Below are 1,700 nucleotides of genomic sequence, written 5' to 3'. Positions count from 1 at the left end.
GTAGAGGGTTGTACTGACAGGTGTTATGGGCGTCCACGGAGCAATGACTAAGTGGTTAGCAGAGGAATGGCGTAAAAGTAGTCTTGGGTGAGTGGTACGTGGGGTGTGAGAAAATACAACCTTAATATACGTTGAATGAATACCTATCCAGTTGATTGATGGTGGTTATGAGATAACAGAAAATATATATTGTTTTCTTCCCTCAGTCCTTGGCACGGATATCTGAAACCCATGTATAATTTTAAGAGCACTAGGATGATCTCTTGTTTTAATATTTATTTTTTGACCCCATCTCTGACACAGTTCTCCTAAAATCCTTGTGAAGTCCTAAGTGGTAAGAGCACTAGGAGAATCTTTTTTTCAAATAAGGTGAGGGGCGCCTGGGTGGCGCAGTCGGTTGGGCGTCCGACTTCAGCCAGGTCGCGATCTCACGGTCCGTGAGTTCGAGCCCCACGTCGGGCTCTGGGCTGATGGCTCAGAGCCTGGACCCTGTTTCTGATTCTGTGTCTCCCTCTCTCTCTGCCCCTCCCCCGTTCATGCTCTGTCTCTCTCTGTCCCAAAAAAGTAAATAAACGTTAAAAAAAATTTTTTTTTTCAAATAAGGTGACTCTGGCTGTGCTTCTGGATGGCTCCCGGATAGCTCATTGGTCACTAGAATGATGAAACTCTGATCAGAAGGTTGGAATTTCAGCCCCATCCCCTACCCTCCAGAGAGGGGAGAGAGGCTGGAAATGGAAATAATAATTGATCATGCCTACATCAACAAACTTCCATAAAATCTCAGAGGTATGGGGTTCAGAGAGCTTCCTAGCATGTGAATGTATCCATGTTTGGGGAATGTGATGCACCCCAGCTCCGTAGGGACAGAAGCTCCTGTGCTTGGGACCCTTCTACACCACACCCTATGTCTTTCCTCAGCTGGCTGTTCATTGTATTCTTTCTCATATCCCTTAATAAACGGATAAATATAAGTAAATGCTTCCCTGAGCCACTTTAGCAAATACATCAAACTCAAGGAGGGATTCCTGGGAACTCAGATTTATAGCCCATCTGTCAGAAGCACAGATGACAACTTGTACTTGAGATTGACATGTGAAGTGGGGTGGGAATAGTCTTGCAGGACTGAGACCTGAAGCTGTGCGATCTGACATTATCTCCAGGTAGACAGTTTAAGAATTGAATTAAGTTAAATTGTAGGACACACAGCTGGTGTCACAGAATTGTTTGGTATTGGGGGAGGGGGGACCCCGCACATTTAGTGACCAGAAGTCAAAAGTGAAGTGTTCTGTGCGAGCAGTTAAGGGGACCCACAGGAGGAAAGACAGATTTTTGTAATATTGTGGTTAATGTGAACATAGGAAAACACAGGGAGCCTTTGCACAGGGGGGCTTTAATAGTTTTGTCACACTAAGCATTAAGCCAACAAAGACCTTAAAGTGCTGTCTCACTATGGACAAGAAGGCTGTTTGTAGAGAGAAGAAATAGATCAGCAGCAGAAACAAAAGGCAAGGATAAACGGGCTCTGAATGGACAAGTGTAACAGCATTACTCCTCAGTGATCAAGCGCATGAGTTACCTTGTTAACATTTGTCGCAAGTATTTAGTAAATACACAGTGAAATGCCAGCTGTGCAGATAACAGCATTTTTCACTAGTGAAATATCAAGCCAGTGAGGTTTTGTAATCACAAAATGAACAATT

At 44.0% G+C, this 1,700-nt stretch overlaps 1 long non-coding RNA gene across 1 annotated transcript; it reads left to right on the top strand.

The window, feature by feature from the left end:
* Nucleotides 1-6: 6 nt before the first annotated feature.
* On the top strand, nt 7-979 carry LOC121026598 (uncharacterized). Its single transcript, XR_005788393.1, has 2 exons — nt 7-369; nt 604-979. It is a non-coding gene; the product is annotated as an uncharacterized LOC121026598 (long non-coding RNA).
* Nucleotides 980-1,700: the final 721 nt, after the last annotated feature.

The sequence above is a fragment of the Herpailurus yagouaroundi genome, unplaced genomic scaffold, assembly GCF_014898765.1.
Source record: "Herpailurus yagouaroundi ecotype Mexico unplaced genomic scaffold, PumYag 146339, whole genome shotgun sequence".
NCBI classification, from domain to species: domain Eukaryota; kingdom Metazoa; phylum Chordata; class Mammalia; order Carnivora; family Felidae; genus Herpailurus; species Herpailurus yagouaroundi.
Note: the sequence above shows the minus strand (reverse complement) of the source record. Positions and strands in the feature narration are given on the sequence as shown.